Raw genomic sequence first — 21,703 nt, 5'->3', positions numbered from 1 at the left:
CAGTGACAAACAGCATCAAGGTCTTCTCAACAGTTCCCTCAGGTGCAGTTCAGGTGCATTAATCTTTTGGACCACAACCTTGGTGTCAGATAAGAAGCCACATGAAGTTTATAAGAGACCTTGCCAGATCAAAGGGTTTGCATATTTTTAAGGCTATTGATACATATAACCAAACTTCCTTCCAAAATGTTTATGCCATTTTATAGTTTAACAAGCTGAATATGAGAATAACTGCTACCCCATACCCTGCCCAAAAATTAGAACTTGGAGTTTAGACTTCAGGGTGCTCTCAGAAAGGCCAAGGACTAGTCAAAGTACTTTAACTAGCTCCTGGCCCTGAGGAAGAGAGCATCAAAAAACATGTTATATAGTACCAATTTTAATCTCACAAAGTTTACCTCACGAAGTTCACTATTTCCTTTCATAGTGGGAAATAAAAGAATCCATGCTAGAGCCCTAATAAAATGATGGAAAATATTTGGAGAAAAGACTTTCAACACTGGGTTTCACATCTCCTTGCTTCATGTAGCCCAGAGAAGATTCACTTTCCATCCTTCTCCTCAAAACCCTCATTGGCAGCCCAAGATAGGGTACCAGAATATACACCAGCATGCTCCAGGTGTACTGTGTTCAGCTTCAATACCTAACCCTCATAGGAGAGTTCAGATTGGAAGAGCAATTGTGAAAACCTGATGGCTGCCTTTGGAATGTACCCAAGTACATTAAGAACCTTCAATGCACTTCTAGTTCTAGATCCTTGAGGAATCGCCACACTGTTTTCCACAATGGTTGAATTAGTTTACAGTCCCACCAATGGTGTAAAAGTGTTCCTATTTCTCACATCCTCTCCAGCACCTGTTGTTTCCTGATTTTTTAATGAATGCCATTCTAACTGGTGTGAGATAGTATCTCATTGTGGTTTTGATTTGCATTTCTCTGATGGCGAGTGATGATGAGCATTTTTTCATGTGTCTGTTGGCTGTATGAATGTCTTCTTTTGAGAAGTGTCTGTTCATATCCTTTGCTCACATTTTGATGGGGCTGTTTGTTTTTTTCTTGTAAATTTGATTGAGTTCTTTATAGGTTCTGGATATTAGCCCTTTGTCAGATGAGTAGATTGCAAAAATTTTCTCCCATTCTTAGGTTGCCTGTTCACTCTGATGGTAGTTTCTTTTGCCGTGCAGCTCTTTAGTTTAAATTAGATCCCATTTGTCAATTTTGGCTTTTGTTGACATTGCTTTTGGTGTTTTCGACATGAAGTCCTTGCCCATGCCTATGTCCTGAAAGGTATTACCTAGATTTTCTTCTAGGGTTTTTATGGTTTTAGGTCTAACATTTAAGCCCTTAATCCATCTTGAATTAATTTTTCTATAAGGAGTAAGGAAAGGATCCAGTTTCAGCTTTCTACTTATGGCTAGCCAATTTTCCCAGCACCATTTATTAAATAGGGAATCCATTGCTTTTGTCAGGTTTGTCAAAATCAGATGGCTGTAGATGTGTGGTATTATTTCTGAGGACTCGGTTCTGTTCCATTGGTCTATATCTCTGTTTTGGTACCAGTATCATGCTGCTTTAGTTACTGTAGCCTTGTATTATAGTTTAAAGTCAGGTAGCATGATGCCTCCAGCTTTGTTCTTTTGGCTTAGGATTCTCTTGGCAGTGCGGGGTCTTTTTTGGTTCCATATGAACTTTAAAGCAGTTTTTTTCCAATTCTGTGAAGAAAGTCATTGGTAGCTTAATGGGGATGGCATTGAATCTATAAATTACCTTGGGCAGTATGGCCATTTTCAAAATATTGATTCTTCCTATCCATGAGCATGGTATGTTCTTCCATTTGTTTGTGTCCTCTTTTGTTTCACTGTGTAGTGGTTTGTAGTTCTCCTTGAAGAGGTCCTTTACATCCCTTGTAAGTTGGATTCTTACGTATTTTATTCTCTTTGAAGCTATTGTGAATGGGAGTTCATTCATGATTTGGCTGTTTGTTACTAGTGTATAAGAATGCTTGTGATTTTTGCACATTGATTGTGTATCCTGAGACTTTGCTGAAGTTGCTTATCAGCTTAAGGAGATTTTGGGCTGAGACAATGGGGTTTTCTAAATGTACAATCATGTCATCTGCAATTTGACTTCTTCTTTTCCTAACTGAATACCCTTTATTTCTTTCTCTTGCCTGATCTAGAACTAGAAATACTATTTGACCCAACCATCCCATTACTGGGGATATACCCAGAGGATTATAAGTCATGCTGCTATAAAGACACATGCACACGTATGTTTATTGCGGCGCTATTCACAATAGCAAAGACTTGGAATCAACCCAAATGTCCATCAGTGACAGACTGGATTAAGAAAATGTGGCACGTATACACCACGGAATACTATGCAACCATAAAAAAGGAAGAGTTCATGTCCTTTGTAGGGACATGGGTGTAGCTGGAAACCATCATTCTCAGCAAACTATCACAAGAACAGAAAACCAAATACCACATGTTCTCACTCATAGGTGGGAATTGAACAATGAGATCACTTGGACACAGGAAGGGGAACATCGCACATCGGGTCCTATTGTGGGGAGGGAGGAGCGGGGAGGGATAGTATTAGGAGATATACCTAATGTAGATGACGAGTTGATGAGTGCAGCACACCAACATGGCACATGTATACATATGTAACAAATCTGCACATTGTACACATGTACCCTAGAGCTTAAAGCATAATAAAAAAAAGAATCTTCTATGCACTAAACCTGAGTCTATGCTCATTCTGATTCACACAGGAAAGAGTGAAGGCTAGCTGGCAGTGGAGTGTGTGTCTAAAGCTAGATTTGGAAGGGGTGTCTTTGAGTATAATTAGTTCTATCACCAAACTGTGTCTTTTATCTGTCCACTAATCTCTATCTTCATTACACAGCTGAAATCCAGATTCTCATTCATCAACAACTGATGCATGAAATGTTGCAACAATGCCCTTAGAAGTTCATTTCCTGTTCTAAGATCTAACTAGACTAAACTGATTATCCCCTACCCCACCCAAATGACTCAAGTATAAACTATATTCCACTGTCTTTTTATTCAGTTTTAGTCTGACCTGCTTAAAATAGATTGCCTTTTTAAATGACAAAACGCTCTTAATGGCAAAAATCATCTTATTGTTTTCTAATATGGTCAAATATGACTCCACAAAAGTTTACCCTCCAAATTTGCCATCGAAATTCTTTTCTCCCCTGTGAAGATGATTTAGAAGCTATAATAAAGCAAATAAATTACAAGTCTTACAATTCACTATAACTCTTACATATAAATAGAAAAATACATGATTATTAACTGTCACATTAAAACCAATGGCAGCTTAAATGGGAGAGATGTATACAATAATGGACTTCTGTGTACTTTTTATTATTCTCTGATGGTCCCTGTGTGTCTGAAAAGGTGTTTCTAATATTAACCTTCGCGAATTAAGAGGGATATCTGCAAGTGTTTCATATGAGGAGATGACTGCAGCCAACATCTGATTCCTTCATGCCTGTAACCAACACCTCTCTGGAGAGCACCTAAGATGTTCTGGACTGAAATATTTACCTAGTGGACCACTTGAGGAGTTCTTTAACCTCACTCTCTTTTCTTTAGTAGCTCATCCATTATGACTCACATTTCTCTAGCCTTCATCTTCTTAACTCAAGTATACTTCTTATATGTTCAGTCTATCCTGTTTGCTTTTCATGGTTTAATTATTGTAGCAGTATTACATAAATATGATTTGGTACTAGTTTTCCTTAAAAATGCACACTATTTAGGACATATTGGGGATGAATCTGGCTCTTTTTAGTTTGCCTGGAAAACTATTCCTGAGGGAAAATAAAATCGAAGATTCAATACCTAATTATAAGTATGATGTTGAAATGCAAACCACATGCAAGTTCAGGCATGCTAAGTAATAATTGCTTTCAGGCCTTATTGCTCCTACAAAGGAAATCTCTCCTGATTTGTTCCATCACCAATTAAATACATGATCAGAGTTAGCTTAGCCTCAACACTTCATTCAGGTGATATTGCTTCAAGAATTCTAATTGCATCCATAAATTACTCATTTAATACATTTATATTTAGTATCATTTTTGTGTTTAGCAGTTTTAAAAAATATGAGCTCAGCCCTATGTACCCCTTTAAACCAGACTGTCTCCATTCCCCATTAAAAAGTTGAATACATAACAATCTCTGAAGTGGACAATGCTGGAATATGTAATTTAGAAATTCTTTCTAGGCGATTCCGGTATACTTCTCCATGGCCAATTGAGAACCTTTCTATATCCTTGTTGAAAATCTCATTAAGTCCCAGGGCTTTAAATAATATTTATTGGCAAATAACCATCAAATATATATTTTCAACAGTTTTTGCCCTGAACGCCAAAACCACTGGCTTCTGAATCGTTGTTAAGGTGGTTCCTCACATAAAATATCTTCAAAACGAAACATGGGGTCATCGGTTTCTCATATGAACTTTCCTTGGGATATATCATTAGATATTTCCGTGCCTATAGCCACTGACATTCTTTTAAAAAGGCAAGGAAATAAAAGAATGTCTACTGCACAGACAGAGCAGCCTGAAACTAGTTCTGTCTTCTCCCTCTCCTGTAGCTTAGAACTTAACACCTTGCCTCTCAGAGTCTAGTTAATTCTTCACCCACAGTGCGTTTCTAATCTGCCCCTTGCTCTCCATCTTCACAATTACTCCCTACACACTAGACCGTTAGCAACTGGTGTTTATATGATTGCCAAGTACCCAATTGCAATCCCATCCTTGGTATGGTTCTTCAGTTATCACTCCTCAGAAGAAATCTGATCATTTCACTCCCTTACTTAAAATCTTTGAAGGTATCTTCATCACCTACCAGATTGAAGTATTTTGAGGGATGTAACATTCTTCAAAATACAGCCTTGCTTTCTCTATTCCTTGCACTTGAAACAGATAAAGTTTCTCTGATTTTCAGACATATACATTTTCAACCAAGTGTCCTTGCATATTTGGGGCTGCTCTGTTTACTCGGACAGTTTGGGTTTGAAATGCAGCTTAACTCTCTAATCTCAAATTTATAACGCGTAAATTGAGTATAGCAATAGTTATCTGCTAGATTTGTTAGAGGATTAAATGACGTGTTTATGAAGCCCTAAATATACATCCTAGTGCAAAATTAATGTTCAATAAGTGGTTGCTATTTAATGCTGTTTGTATCTGACAGTTTTAGTTTAGCATTATATTGTGAATATTTCCCTCATGCCATCAAATCGTCTTTGGAAATATGATTATAAACTGCTACAGAGTAATAAATCACATATATATATTTATTTATTCTGGCAAGTATCTATTGGTGGACTTTTATATTGTTTTCAACTCTTTATTCTTATAATACTGTAATAAATATAATACATAAATCTTTGAGAATACCTCCAAATATCTCGCCAGGATAAATTATAAGGAATGGAACATTTTAAGGCTCTAAAAACGTATTGCTGAATTACCCACCAGAGAGGCACTAATTGATGTTCCCACCAGCAGCACATGCAGCTCCTATTCCTTGCACCCTTCCAACCATGCATGGTTTACTTTTCCTCTCTTCAGTAGCATGGTGGTTTTTACTTGTTTTTGTTAAAAGAACCAAACACTCCATCTTTAACCCATTTGATTCTTTTAGTAAGAGATGACAGAAACCCATCTGCCTTGAAGAATTTGGAGGGTTTTTATTTATTCTTTTGTCTTTCATTCTCATAGGAGTAGATTGTATATTTCAGACATTGTCCAAGGGGTTTACATTATGTTTTAAACCACTTCTTAAACACCCCTACAACCCCACCAATCCCCAATAACAACTATAAAAGCCTAACCCTCCATATTGGAACATTTTATGATTCTGACATTCATCCCCCAAACCCTGTCCTCAAAATGTAAAAATTCATATCCAATGATAAATGGTAGGGTAATTATCAGGAGTAATAGAAGGGACAAGACTACTTAACCTCAAGATAATTTTCCAGCTCAATCAAAGCTCTATTTGAATCCCTGGTATAAATGGTCCTTATCTAACATCAAGAGATCAGTTAAACACCAAAAATTGCATAAATCCTACTTATCAACTGGCAGAAGAGGAGATAAAGACTAAATCATTTTCTACACTGTTTACTAGCTAAGGAAATGCAGGATGTTGTAAGGCTGTAGTTCAATAGGATTTTGTTTGTCTTACAGCCATTGTCTCCCCAGGGTCAAACATATCGTAATCACTCAAAAAACTATTGAATAAAAGAAAAATAAAGACATTAACCAGATTTAACTCTCAACTACTTTCACTTAAGCAGGGAGCCTTAGAATAGCTCTCAAAATTTTGATTAAACCTCCTCAACAGGTTTAATTTGCATTTATTGGATTGATAGTAGAAAACATAGTATTTAATTTCATTATTAGCTATTTGTGTGTTTTTGTGAAATATCAGAGCATCATATGCTTTCATATGCTATGATATAGCATATGTTGCATGCATTTTTGAGCCAGGAAGTCTTCCTATGTCCATGTAACCTAATGAAGTAAATATAGAATTACATAAATAGACTATTCATTTTACAATATTTATGGTTTTCAGTGCGTCTTTAGAAGCAGGAAAAAAATGAAAGAAACCATCTATCTAAACATATGGAGTTAATTAAATGCACTATGACACATCTACACATAAGACTACTATTCTTTTATTAAAACTGACAACATAGAAGCACAAAGAAACTGCTTATAAAGTATTCTTAAGTGAAGACATTAGGTCACACAATTACATATGGAATAATGTCCCATCTTCCTTTTCTTGATGAAATAGTTGATGACAGATTCAATCAAATCATGCAAAGATTACTAATGACCTGGTATTGTAAAATGTAGTGTTCAGTTCAATCCTCTTTCTTGACCTAACACCATCTTTTGACACAGGTGATTGCACCTTCCTCCTTGATACAGCTGTGGCACTTGGCTTCAGAATAACCAGACACTCTGGGTTGTCTTTCTTCACTGACAGTTCTTAGTCGTTGTTTCTCTTCATATTCCCAATCTTAAAATATATGAGTTCCCAGTTCTCAGTCCTTGGTTCTCTCTCCTCGTTTCCACTCACCCCTAAGTGATTCCACCTAGGCTTATGGCTTAACTACTTCCTACTTAGAGTGAGGGCTCACCAGATTTCAGTCCTTAGCCTGGACATCTACCCTGAACTCTGGACTCTGCAATCAGCTGCCTAATTCATCACCACCAGTTGGACATTTTTAAAAAGGAGTTCTAATTAAACACATCAAAGCCAAACCCCTGATATTTTACCCTCAAGGTTATTGTTCCCACAATCTTCATCATATCAAACAAAGGCAGTTCTGGATATTTGGGTTGAGTAATTATAATGGGATATGGTGGGTCAGGGTCCTAGGAGATGAAGAGGGAAGTTGAAGAAGGAAAAGGAAAAAAAAATTCTGTTCTCCTGGTTTACTTCTAAATCTGTTTGACTATTAGGTCGTCAGAAGCTTAATTTTAGGCCTGTGTAGCATCAACTTCTGTAACATTAATTGTCAATGTTCTCAACAGAAGTGATTCCTGAATTGACATTAAAATGATCTGGGTAGTACCCAAATTCTAGCTTCAAAGTATTATTCTTATTGACAGCACACATTCTACCTGATGGTGAACAATTTGAGAAATAGTCCCTTTAACTTCAGGAAAAGATGAGGATGTCCGTGACTGCCTTATCTATGCAACATAGTGGAGCTCCTAGATATCATCATAAGGTAAGAAAAAGCAATAAAGACATATGGATTGGGATAAAAGAAACAAAACTTTACTTATTGGAATGAAATAAAACAAAAGTACCATTAACAGATGTTTTACCTACATCAAAAACGTCAAATAGTTTATGAACAAAATAACTGCATTAAAAAGATTAGCAAATTTGCTAAATAAAAGACCAAAAAAGGGAGGAAAAAGTCAACTGCATTTTTATCCACCAGGATTAAAAAGTACAAAAATTTGTAAAGGATAAATTTACAACAGCAAAAATATGTATGTATAAGACACTTAGAAGTAAATCTAACAAAATAATATTGTTTACAAGTAAAATATAGGTCCGATACAATGGCTTATGCCTGTAATCCCACCACTTTGGGAGGTCAAAGCGGGAGGATTGTTTGATCCCAGGAGTTTGAGACCAGCCTGGGCAATATGGCAAAAACCCATCTCTACCAAAAAAAAAAAAAAACTACACACATACAAAAATTAGCCAGGTGTGGTGGTGCATACCTGTGGTTCTAGCTATTCAGGAGGATGGGGATGGGAGGATCCCTTGAGCTCAGGAAGTTGAGGCTGCAGTGAGCCATGATTGTACCACTGCACTCCAACCTGGACAACAGAGCAAGACCCTGTCTCAAAAAACAAATAACAAAAAACCATATGTACACAAAAGAGAAAGATATAATGCTTTATTGAAAGAAATTAAAGAATGAATATATGTAGAAGAAACATGCTATGTGAATGCATAAGCAGACAAAATATCCTAAGGATATCCTAAGTTCTTGTCAATATGATCTAAAGATTGCATGCACTTTCAACCAATCTCAGTAAGAATGTACAGAAATCTCCAGTGACAAACAACTTACCTATATAAGAAATCTGCACATGTACTGCTGAACTTAAAAACCTTTTTTTTTTTTTTTTTTTTGAGACGGAGTCACTCTGTCACCCAGGTTGGAGTGTAGTAACAAAAACATTTCTTGAATGAGAGGTACATAATGGATTAAGTACTTAAATGTAAAAGGTAAAATTTTTGAAAAAGAATATTACCTTTATCTTTTCGAGAAAGAGAAGGATTCCTTCAACAAAAATGTAAACCACAAAAATATCAAAAATTTAGGTATAATAAGACTAAGACTTTCTGATTCTCAAAGGAGACAAAGTTGTAAATATGCAACGTAAGAGAATATATTTACAACATAACCCCTACCAAAAGTTTCATGTCTAGAACATATAAAGAAATTCTACAAATATTAAAAATAAAAACAATCTCCAAATAAAGGGCAAAACATATAGCTCAAATATTTCCTACGGAAGGAAAAAAATACAGTCAATAAGCATTAAAAGCTGTTCAAAGTCATTACCAATTATGGACCTGAAAACTAAAACCATGATGGGATGCTCTCTCACATAAGCTCACAATTTTTTTTAATTAAGTAACAGAGTTGGTAAGAATGAGAATCAACAGAAACTCTTAAACACTGCTCTTGGGAGAGTAAATTCATACAAAATCATGGAATTATCTAGTAAAGCTGAAAATATACATATGCCCTGACCTAGTCTCACGGGTCTTAGATATGTCTTTGGTACTACGTGCCAACAAACAAATAAGAATATGCATAGTGGCCTTATTTTCAGCAGCAAACTATAAACATATGTCCAGCACAGGAGAATAATTGTAAGATATTCATGTGATAAAGAACTCTGACTGTGAAAATAAGTGAACAGTGTGCAATAACATGGATGAATCTTAGAAATACAATGTTAAGTGATAAAAAGCAAATCATATTAGGGCATATCTAGTGTGATACCATTTATATACATTTCAGAAGTTGGCTATTAAATGTACATCATATAGGGGTAAAAGAATCTATATAAGCCAGGAGTGGTGGCTCGTGTCTGTAATCCCACCGCTTTGGCAAGCTATGGTAGGAGGATTACTTGAAGCTAGGAGTTCAAAAACTGAGACCCCATCTCTACAAAAAAAAATTTAAAAATTAGCTGGGAATGGTGGCATGTGCCTGTAGTCCTAGCTACTCAGGAGGTTGAGGTGGGTGAATCACTTGAGCCCGGAAGTTCAAGGATGCAGTGAGCTATAAACACAAAACAGAGCAATGTTTATCCCTGCAGTAGATTGAAGGATGTTGCCAGAAATATCCCACTGGGGGACTTCACTGTAAGAATAATTATCTATGTAAGATTTGTTATGGATGCTTGGGTATACATTTGTCATTCTTTATAATTTACCTAGTCATTGCATATATGCTGTTGTATATACCATGTATTTCATAATCTTTTAAAAACTGTGATAGAACTTTTGGGTTCAAATTTGTTATAACAAAACAAGGTATACTTTGGTCAATCAACCACTGTTTATAAGTCCTATTGACTATATTCTCAGGCAAGAAGAGGCTAGAATATACTCTGGGTGGCTCATGTGCCTATGGCTTCATCCCAAACTTTTCATCTTTTCAAAGTTCTATGCAAAAATGTCATGTTGGAAATCTTCCATCTGCCCCCTCACATACACCTCTGTACCCCTCTACACTCTTCTCTGCCATGGGAGGGTGACCTATATGGGCCACATAAATAGGTTTCCATTCTCTGACTTTTAGTTGATTAAGTCAATGGAGAGTCCCCAACAGTGATTGGATGGAGGGAGGACAGTGAGATCAAGGTATCTCATTCCTTCCCAATAGTATTGTCTCTAGCTGACTATATGTACCTGGATCAAATGTCACTGTTCCTCTTCAAGGCTTCCAACTCTCCATAACTTCTTCCAGGTTCTGGTAAGTTCCACACGCCTTTGGACCTAGAGGGCCTAACATTTGATGTCGACTCATATTAAACCGTAGGTTGCTGTGTCAAATATGTGGTTCCCCTAAACTGATACCTCTATAAATAATCCCTTTGTAAATAAATCCTTTTTCAAATAGTCTATTTTTAATGTGCCATCTATTTCTTGTTGAGACTTTGATATAGTGATGGAAAGAAAATCAGGTGAGAAGACATATCAAAAGTTACAAATTTATATAGAACTATTCTGAGGGACAATCAACTAAGTTTATTTAGAACCCAATGACCATCATAAAAATGAAAAAAAGAGGGAAAATGGTAAGAATGCAAGCAAGAGTCTTAATTCAGAGATATTTAACCACCTATACAGTAAGTCCTCATTTATCATCATAGATAAGTTCTTGGAAACCGCAGCTTTAAAGAAAACGACACATAATAAAACCAATTTTACCATAGGCTAATTGATGTAAAAAAGTTAAGTTCCTATGGCATGTTTCTGGTAACAAAAACATTACCAAACTTCTAAATAAAAACCTACAACAATTCTATTAAATGCTGAAATAAATGAACTACACCTACATTTAAGAAAGATTAATAATTATCTGCCCAATTTTTATCAGAGAGTTACAACAGTCATGGTGGTGGGTTAATTCAGGAAATAAGCGTTTGAAAAGAGAAAGTGGTAAAGTGCATCTCCTACCACCCACATCAAAACATGTTCAAAGCAATCATAAATATTGTTCAAAATATATCAAAACATATTCAAAATAATCATGTATAGGGGCTTGTTGAGCACTTTCCTACTGAATCGCTTATTGTGATGCATTTGTTTGATTATACACTTTACAAATTTTCATTTTACAACACTTTATATTCATTCATTCATTCAAAATGCTTATTCCAGGTTCAGGATGGTGGGTGGTCAGGGCCCTTCTCAGCAGCTCAGGGCACAAGGTGGGAATCAACCCTGGAGAGAATGTCATCCCATTGCAGGACACTCACTCAGACAGGGACCATTTAGACACCCCAATTAACCTAACATGTACACCTTTGGATGTGGAAGGAAATTGAAATGCCCACAGAAAACTCTTAGACATGGGGAACATGTGACTCTAGCAGGGAATCAATTTTTTTCCCCTTAATGTTATAACCAAATGACATTGAATTAAATGACATTATTGGAGGACCTGCTGTATGTTAGCTCATTCAACAGGGAAATGGTGTATTGAATACTGTTAGAGGAATATGATTCTAGTGGTAACTTTATGTAGAATAAACTGTGCCCAAGACCCTGGAAATAAGAGGTCCATGACTTAACAAGCCAGTGTCAACTACCTTACTGACATCAGTCTTAGAATGCATATTTGAGAGGATATCCAAGTGTGGTTCTTTTATACTCTCAGTCTCACATCAGTTTGCAGATTCTGGTCTCGTCTGGCATGCCTCATCTGTGAAGTGAATTCCACCTGGATGTCAAGCAAAGTGATGACATGACATGACAAACAAAATGGGAATTCAGTAGAACAGCTCTTTTTTGCTGCCAATAATATTTTAATTTGTATCCTTATCACCACTAATTGTTTTTCATCACACTGTTCAAGGCCTTTAGCAGCATTTTCATATTCTATTCTAGGTGTATTTCAAGTCTATTGCACCAAAACAAATACTCATTAGTGTCTTGCTCTGCCTCCTTCTAAACCCAGTCTTTTCATATTGTTCCTTTGCCCACAATAGACCCTGAAATGTCTCCCTGTTTATCACCATCTGCAGATTTAATTAATGTGCTGTTTTGCTCATCTTCTGGATGATTAATAAAGATGTTGAATAAAATCAAGCTTAATATCACAACTTGTGGCACCCAGTAGTCACCTTTCTCCAAGTGAACACAAGTAGTTTGCTTTTGCATTTGTTCATAGTCTCTTGTGCTATTCTCAATCCATATGAAGTGTGTTCTTCTCGAGTCACTCCTGAGTTTGCAATCTGAACCAGGAGTCTCTCTCAGAATAACTCCTTCATGGATTGTACCCCCTGTGTCATTACTGACATAATCCAGTGTTATGTACAAGGAAAGATGAAACAGATTTCTTAAATGATATATTCTACAATTTAGTAACACTGAAGATTCTCAAAATGTCATTACACTTACTATATAATTTGGCCTTTTCACAAGTAACTTTATAAAGCAGGTTATATATTTCTCATGAGGAGCCTGAGACTCTAATTTACAGAATGTTAATGATAGTTTCAGTCTAGGATTCTGAAATTCATACTTGCTGATGCCTAATTTGGCATTCTAATTAGTTAAAATATGCGACCTCAAGTTTAGGTATTAGAAGTTTTGGGGAAAAAAACTTTTACCATACCTTCAGTTCAATGTTTGAGAGTGAAAGGTAGGGTTTACTTGTTTATTTAGCGACCGAATCTCACTCTGTCACCAGGCTGGAGTGCAGTGGCATGATCTCAGCTCACTGCAACCTCTGCCTCCTGGGTTCAAGTGATTCTCCTGCCTCAGCCTCTCAAGTAGCTGGGACTACAGGCATGTGCCACCATGCCTGGCTAATATTTTGTATTTTTAGTAGAGATAGGGCTTCACTGTGTTGGCCAGGATGGTCTCGATCTCTTGACCTCATCATCTGCCTGCCTCGGACTCCCAAAGTGCTTGGATTACAGTGAGGAGCGACTGCGCCTGGCCTTGTAAGTTAAGTTTTATAAATGTCTAGCAGTATGAATTTTAATTTTTCTCAATGCTTTTGTTTGTAGAGGTTCATACTGAAACCAAGCTAGGTATTAAAAGCAAATCAATGAGAAAATAAAAGGTAAGTTTTGTAAATATCCTCATATAGGCAGTATATACTTGTATATATGCCCATAGATAAGGCTCATCTTTCTGTTGGCTTAACAGTATGCTCACAATAATTCTGAGTCAGCTAGGCTTTTATTAATCCCAGTTTATTATAAGCGGGTTATTCCAGCTGATTTTTTGCTTCATAGGAGAGGTTTTACTACTTCTTCCCCTTAGGCCTGGTCTTCTCCCTTCTAGTGCTCAATGATAGAACCCTCAATTCATCCAAAGGCCATAGAGACCTCTGGCCTCTATTAACCAGCACTGAGTTTCTTCTAAAGGGAAAAATGCCAGGAGTTGACAGCATATTCTTCACTTGCTCTTGCCTCTGGGATGATCTGCAGTGGAGGATTTCTCAGCTTAGCAGTACTGCTGATTTCCAACTCACTGCAGAGCTCCTTTATGCATGAGGGCCGTCAGGAGCTCCTGGTTGTGTATGTGTGCAGGAGCTCTCTGTCCAGTCCAACCATGATAAAGAGCCGGATGCAGGACAAGGACTAAAAATGGCAAAGGTGAGTGTTCATTCATTACGTTTCTGTCACTGGCCAATTCTTAGACATTACAATTAGTTGTGTGACCCCCTTAAGGAAGTTACATATATTCAGTTTTTCTCATTTCTAAGAATAAAAGTACAAACTTCCACTGGCACAATATGTAATGTGCCAGAAAAGTAAAAGTCGTATCTTGCATGCTATACCTCATCTCTTCTATCTCATAATTGAAATTCTCTACAAAAAATTATTAACCAAATTATTAAATTGTAAAGGCATATGCCTTCTTTAAAAGGTATATACGCATCTTATAAGGAAACTATTTTGGGTGAAGTTTTATGTATCTCTGAATAATAAGCAGAAAGTAAAGCATGCTTTGTTAACCTCATGTTAAGAAACTTTTAAATAAAATTATTAACCAAGGATAAATAAAAGTAAAATGTTTCAAACCCATTTTTTAAGGTATAGAGTAGGATTTGGTATATAAATCCCATCATTTATTTTTCCCCAACAACTCTCTGAGTCCTGATTACAGGATCTAAACAAAAGGGCTGAAGCAAATGGGATATCAGACTTCAGTATTATTGATGGTAAAGCTTGATCAGAGAATGTGTCAGGAACCTGAAGACAAAACGAGATATTTTTTCTCCCTTTCAGAGATGAACAGTTCCACATAACTCTATATTCATGCCAACCTGGTTCTGTGGTTCTATTTATCTCTTCACATGATGTGGTTAATTTTATGCATCAACTTGACTGGGCTACAGGATGCCCAGGTATCTGTAAAACACTATTTCTGGGTATGTCTGCAAGAGCATTTCCAGAAGAGGTTAGCATTTGAATTGGTAAACCAAGTAAATAAGATGGCCCTCCCCAATGAGGTGAGCAACATCCAACATGTTGAGAGTCTGAATAGACTGAAAAAATTGAATGAAAGTTGAATTCTCTCTTTCTGCCTTATTGCTTGAACTGAGATATTGGTCTCTGCCCTCAGACTGGATATTACATCACCTACTTTCCAAGTTCTCAGGCCTTCAGACTCAAACTGGTATTGACATCACTGGCTTTCCAGGGTCTTCTTGTAAATTACAGAACATAGGACTTCTCAGCCTCCATAATCATAAAATAATTATAACATTTTACGGAATTCTGTAATAATCTCATTTTACACACACATGCGTGCGTGCATACACACACACACACACACCTTCTATTGGTTCAATTTCTCTGGAAGACCCTGACTAATATACATGGATATAAGGATAAATAAGCAAGCCAAGTACCTGAGAGAGATTATTTCCTTCATAGGGTGGGATGAATAAGAGCAAGAAAGGGAAGTCAGATGCAAGGGGCGTCAGCGGAGGGAAGAGAAAAGGTTGAAGTTTTGTCCACCAGAACTTGTAAGTTTTAGTGGTCATTCCCCTTCTACAGCTGAAGATACTTCCCCTTCTATAGCTAGACATACAGAAGTAAATAATAAATGGTTGCTTCTTATATCATCACAGTCATAAACCTTATGTATTTGCTTGATAAAGTAGGTGTTGGAAGTTTTCCCAGGATGAACAGCTAATGAACAACCAGTTCTTTACTTAAAATTCTCTAAGATACTTGGTCTCAGTAGGTGATGTTGAGTAAACAGTGTTTTTTTTTGTTTTTTGTTTTTTTTTAGCTTTGTACCAGGCACTTTACATATATAATCTAATTCTCCTCCTATCTAAACCATATGTTAGATACTATCACAAATATTTTAGTATTAAAAAGCCTGAGGCAACAAAGGCAGATAAAGTTAAGACAATTTGTCCAAGGTCACATAGATGGAAAGAAGGTATAGGCAGGGTAGTGATCCAACTAGGACTTAGCTCAGAGCCTGAGTAGCAGTCTACATGTGTCCAGCAGTGAAAGCAAGAAGCGGACAAAAGCAGACACATTCATACACTGATAATATATAATCAGCCACACTGTGGAACTGGGAAACATTCTCTGGCAAAAAGAACCCCACCCATGTTTCAACACATATTTCTCTTGTCTATCTGCCATATCATGGCATCTCTCACTGAAGACTACACAAACCCTTCTAAACTCTTACCATGAAGCAGCTAAACCCTTGGAAATTATGTTCCTTAGACTCCCTTACCAAAAGGCATTTGGCTATATTCCATCATAAGAAGCTCCTAGGTGGGATTTGGGAGGCAAATGGAAAGAATAGACCACTATTTTTAGCTTTAGCCGAGGGTAGGTGCATAAGTAAAGGCAGGGATTCTGGGATTCCTCTCTTCTGTTGCCTAGGCTGGAGTACAGTGGTGTGATCTTGGCTCACTGCAACCTCCACCTCCCAGGTTCAAGCGATTCTCCTGCCTCAGCCTCCCAGGTAGCTGAAATTACAGGCATCTGCCACCAGGCCTAGCTAATTTTTGTATTTTTAGTAGAGATGGGGTTTCACCATGTGGGCCAGGTTGGTCTCGAACTCCTGACCAAGTGACCCACCCGCCTTGACCTCCCAAAGTACTGGGATTACAGAGGTGAGCCACCACTCCTGGTGCTTCTACTTCTCTGTATTAAAATCTTCTACTCAAAGTATCCACAGTGGCAAAAAAAAAAAAAAAAAAAAAAAAAAAATCTACCCCAAGGGTTGGAAAACTGTGGCCCAAGGGATAAATTTGGCTTATAATCTGTTCTTGTAAATATGTATTTATTGGGTTACGGCTACTCCCATTGATTTACATATTGTGTGTGGCTGTTTTTCCTCTATAAAGAGTAGTTGCAACAAGAGAACAAAGGGCTCATGTGGTAGCCTCCAAAATTTCCATGTCCTAATTCCCAGAACTTGTGAATATATTAAATGGTAAAGAGACTTTGCACAGGTGACAAAGGATTGAGATGGGAAGATTATGCTAGATTATCTGAGTGGGCCTAATGTGAAGGTCAGAGAAGAAGAGTGATTTGGAGATACTCTGTAGCTGTTTTTGAAGACCAGAAGAAAGGATCACATTCCAAGGAATGCAGGCGGGGCGTTGTAAAAGGGAAGATGACAAACTTTCTCTTAAAACCTCCAGAAAAAGCACTGCCCTGCCAACATCTTCATTTTAGGACTTCTGACCTCCAGAACTATAAGATAATACAATTGTATTGTTTTAAGCCATTAAGTTTATGGTAATGTTATTATGACAGCAAAAGAAAACTAATCCAATCTGGAAAGCCTAAAATATTCACTGTCTGACCCTTGCAGAGTAAGTTTGCCATCCTCCTGGTCTACCAAACATACTTTCTTAAGGGTGATTCTGGTTAGGGATAGTGTATTTTCTCTGAGATAATGAATAAAGAGGTTCTAGTTGGCTCAAGTTTTGCTGTGTAATTTTTTTTTGGAAGGAAAGGTAAAAGAAAAAAAGCTTAATATACATCTTTTATGCTAAACTCCAGTTTAAAAATCATCTTTCTGCAAATCTAACCTGGGACAGATATACTCATCAAAAATTCTGGGGCCACGACTCACATCTACACAACCAGAGATAAAAAAATCTTACTTTACCGCTGCACTAATTTCTAGGGAAGAGTTTGTTTGCTTTCTATTTTTTCTTCTAGAAATTAGTACCAGTCCTAGACCACTTGATATAGTGATAGGATAAGGTAGATTGTGGAATGTGCCCATTGCTTCTGGGACTATATTAGTAGGTTTCCCGAAACCAGATTGTTGACCAGGATACAAATTGCCCAAGTATTCACTAGAGAAAGAGAAATTAATGCTGATAAGACAAAATAAATGTCCTTTGACATATCTTTTCCCCACAACAAATTCCTATATCAGATTATAAACCTTAAATTCATAGACATGATCTAAGGGTAATGTTTCCCTGTGATGACATCTATTTAATACTAGAAGAATTTCAATCTAATTTTGCATGATTTCACTCATACGCATTTTAGTTAAAATGATATAACCAGAGTCATGGTTATGGCTCAGTTGTGTTCCCCTAAAATTTATATGTTGACATCCTTGCTGTGTCTTTAATATAAAGACCTGAATATTGCAAGTAGTATAATAGTAGTTATCCAAAACCCACTGGGAAAGCATTTGGGAAAAAAGAAGTATCTTTTTTTTTCCATTGACTGCTCAACATGTATATTCCTAATCTCTTATAAGCATCGATGCATTACCACCGATCTTAAAAACTCCCATTTTTATCACAGGCTGCCTCCACATCACCATTTTTCTTCCATTCTAATGAGTTCAGATCATCTTTCTTGCTCATGACTTTGGTCATTTCCCTTCTATGTCTTCCTCCTCTTTTCTCTTTATATAAAACTCAGACACTTCATTGGCCACACAGTATTAAATTATTTCCTTGTCTCTCATCTCCTTCCTGCATCCTTTGTTATCCATCACGTTGCTTCCTGTGTCACTTTTCTACTCACTCTCATTCTTCCAAAAGCTTCATAATCTCCAGAAAGCCTGTAGTGTACAATTTACATTAGCATACACTTGCCCCTTTGTGATGATTCCTTTCCTGCTAACACTCTCTATCAGCCACAGAAAAGGAAGTATTCGGGTGACATATTTTTGAATTATACAGGACAGCTTGGCAGGTACCAAAAATTTTCTACTCACAGATTGATTGTCTCAGACAATTCTAAAAACACATCTGTCCCCAGTGATTTAATTTGCTTGATAGTAAATCTATTGTAATCTACTCAGATAACAACTTGCTATTTATATCAAACTAGTATCCAATACTGAGATGTTAAATATAGGATTCTCTACATTTCCTGACAGTCATTTCTAATAAACCATGGCGTACGCAAGAATGAACATTTAACTTTATAGAGAATCAGCTGCAAGGCAAAAAGGTTTAAAGCACCAGGTCAGATATAAGCCACAAGAAAGACCTTTATTTCTAAACTAAATAGAGCATTAAAAAAATTTTAGAGCTAGAAAAGACCTTACAGATCATCCGTTGCAATCCTTTTAGAAGTAAGGAAACCAACACAATTTGAGAGCTCAGACAACTCATTCGAGGTCATACACTCAGCTGAGGGGGACAATCAAGCTTGAACACAGGGTCCTGGCTTCAGCACACAGACTTGATGCTTTTCCTGTCATACCCTGAAGGAGTACCAAAGAGTCTGCTCTGCACACCAAGAGTTCCTTCCATTTTCACAGAAACAGATTCTATTTGGAAGCTCAGAAAAACACATTGTATTATCATCAACAATATGGGCAGTCCTGAGTGCTAAACAGCACTTTCCTGTAGAAAGCAGGTCTGCAAAATGGGGAGCAGGATGGCTGCTGTCTTTAATCTGAGACCTGGACTTTAAAACATGCAGAGGAAAAAAAATGTCTTTGTCTCAAGAGGAAAACCGTTGCAGTAAATTTCTAAATCTAACGTTATAGATAATTAGCCCAGGTTGGGGACGTTACAAAGGATAAATTTGCCCAGGGTGGTGGTGGTGTTCTGTTTATCTTAAGAGTCCATGCAATGAAAACATGTTTCATTCTGAACAAGTGTCAGAGACATTAATTAAGAAAAACTAGGGAAGTTGAAAGAAAACTACAGTGGTGTGTTCAGTGGAAAGTGGTTCCCAAATACTTTGAGAACCTCACCTGGCAAGGTCCCTTTTACTTCTGGAAAACAGAGGAAAGTTTTCAATCCAAGAAAAGGCAGGAAATACCAATATAAGGAAAAACAATGGTACTTTAGAGTCAATCTGTAAAAACCCACATTAGGTTATTACATTTTACATTTGATTAAATTTGTGATCATATATATCAAAGTACCATTCAGATGCCTCCATAATCTACTATTCCATTTAATTCATTTAACCATTAAACATAGACACACACATGTAACAACCAGGATTGAAATTAGTGTCATAATAATTTCACATAAAATGCCATCTCTATGAGAAATTTTATAATTATATTAGTTACCTTTAAGTCTAGGAATTATGGCTCATTACTGTTATCAACTGTAAATTGAAAGAGTAATCACATTTAAGGAAAAAAAACACTGAGTATAAAAACAATGTTGTATAAGACACATTTCATTAAAATAGAATGCAAAAAATCATACATTTTAACCCTCTAGTTATTGTACTGTGCCAGCCTAATAAGATTGGTGTTGAAACCTTATGCAGCATCTTTAAATTCCAGGATCTGATGCTATTCACGTTGTTTGAACATTTGTTTAAAAATATTAAGTGAAGGCTTGTTCTGTGCCTACCAATGTGCCTGGCTCTGAAGGACAAACAATGCAATTTGATGTGGTCTCTGCACTCAGGGACAGATAATGATGTTATTTCCATATATTATGGTCATTTTATTTAAGACTGATTCTTCCTGGCCAAAGCCTCCATTGAATAAGGTACAATGGTAGGTAGCCTCCATTGAATAAGTCATGATGGTCAAGATGTATGGAGAGTCAATCTACTACTCGTAGTAAATATACTTTACAGAACAAGTTCATTCCATACAAGTTAGCCCAAAGTTCTAAAGTATCTCTTATTTTCATGATTTTACATTGTATATTTAGAAATGGTAGAAATGGATTCCTTCTTTTAAAATAAATCTCCCAACAGACTGAAATTTTGGTGCCAAACAGATTAAGATGCACTATACAGTGCAGTAGAAAAACCACTAGCCAGGCAAAGGAGGCACTTGGGTGTTAGGCAGGCCAACCATATGATTTATCGTCCATACTAGGACACCACTGAGAGCGAAAGGAGGTACTTTTACTAATTACACCAGGACAGTATGTGTAAATGGGGACTGCGCCTGGAAAACCTGGGCATACACACATCCTAGCTCCAGTACCAGGTCTGCCCTCAGCAAGCTGTGTTCACAGATGACAAGTAGGAACAAGACACACCACTTCTTAAAATGTTCCACTGGCTCTCTTCATCCTTAGAATAAAATCTAAAGTTCTTATATATTCTTATATGGCCCTGAAAGATCTGACCATGGCCACCTCTCCAAACTTGATCTACCACTCTCTCCCTCTCACTCCCTGTTCCCCCTGCTCTTCAACCTGCCAAGTACAATCAGGCTCAGAATAGCTGAAAATGCCAGGGCCTTGAACAATCTCCCGAGATAGTTTTATGGCTCCATCCTTCTCTTCATTCAGATTTTCCTTCAAATAGGATCTCTCAAGGCACCTTCCCTGACATTCTGTCTAATACAATCACCTTTCTCCCACATTACTTTATTGCTTCTATTATCCAGTTTTCTCTTCCTAACAATTTCACTCCTTGCCTTATGCTTTGTATCTGTTTGCTTCTTTGTTTACTGTTTGCCTTTACCCTAGAAGTTTAGATATGTAAGATCACAGACTGTTGTTCATTATATCATATCTCCAGGACCTAGATTAACATTGGCACATTTGCAGCACTTGAAAAGTATTTGTTGAATAAATGTCAAATGTATGAAAGTATTTTTAACTGCTTTGACCCTAAGTCCTTATGTTCTGTAAAAAAGTTTGACAATGCTACCTGGCTTCTGATTCTTCTCTCAGTTTCTCCACACAGTCAGTCATCTCCCTTCTCTGTATACTCATAGGCTGATATGTACCTCAATTACTGCCCTTATCACACTGGCCATCACCAGCCAGGGAAGTATGTATTAAGACATGAATGGGCAGGGTGTACCTTGGGAGCTAATTGGGAAGCCTGATATGGCCAAAAAGGGGTAAGGTGACATTGACAATACAGTCAGCAGTCAGACCTTGGAGGCCAATTTTTGTAAGACAAATTAAAGAATTTGCACTTCATTCTAAGGCCATGGGTGGTT

This window comes from Macaca fascicularis, chromosome 7, assembly GCF_037993035.2.
Source record: "Macaca fascicularis isolate 582-1 chromosome 7, T2T-MFA8v1.1".
Taxonomy (NCBI): Eukaryota; Metazoa; Chordata; class Mammalia; order Primates; family Cercopithecidae; genus Macaca; species Macaca fascicularis.
This window is presented reverse-complemented; position numbering follows the sequence as displayed.